The sequence below is a fragment of the Trichechus manatus genome, unplaced genomic scaffold, assembly GCF_000243295.1.
Source record: "Trichechus manatus latirostris isolate Lorelei unplaced genomic scaffold, TriManLat1.0 scaffold00122, whole genome shotgun sequence".
Taxonomy (NCBI): Eukaryota; Metazoa; Chordata; class Mammalia; order Sirenia; family Trichechidae; genus Trichechus; species Trichechus manatus.
Window position 1 is genome coordinate 4198598 of NW_004444058.1, and position 540 is coordinate 4199137.

The window sequence follows — 540 nt, forward strand, 5'->3', positions numbered from 1 at the left end:
CGCGAGACGCCCGACCGCCCCGCCCCCACCACCTGGGGAAACCCCGCCGCAACCACCTGGGGAGCCCAGCCTTCGCGACGGGGGCGGGGTCGCCGGGAACCTCAGCCCCTCTATTTCCTCCCCGCTGGGCGGCCCCTGGGTTAGTACTCTCGGTTTCCGGCGCAGGACCCCGGCCCTGGCCTCGGCACACCTCCCATGCCTGCAGTTTCGGACCTTCGGTGCTGAGTTGCCCGGCGGCCGGAGAATTCCCGCCCTGAACTAGCACTGCTTGGGGCGCAGCTCCGGGTGGTCTCGGGTCCGCGCCTCCGCCGGTCCCCGCCCGCTCCCTGGCATCCAATCCGTCGCTGAGTTGCAAGCCACGCCCTGATCCGACCCCACTCCCACCATGGAGACCACCACCAGCTTCTGCTTCCCCAGCCTGGAGCTACGGGGCCGCCGTGGTCCCTGGGCCTCTCCGACCCCGGCCGATGGTCCAGCTGCACTCAGGTTTCTCGTGATCTCGCCCCCGCACCCCCTGCCTGGCCCGGCCCGGCCCAGCGG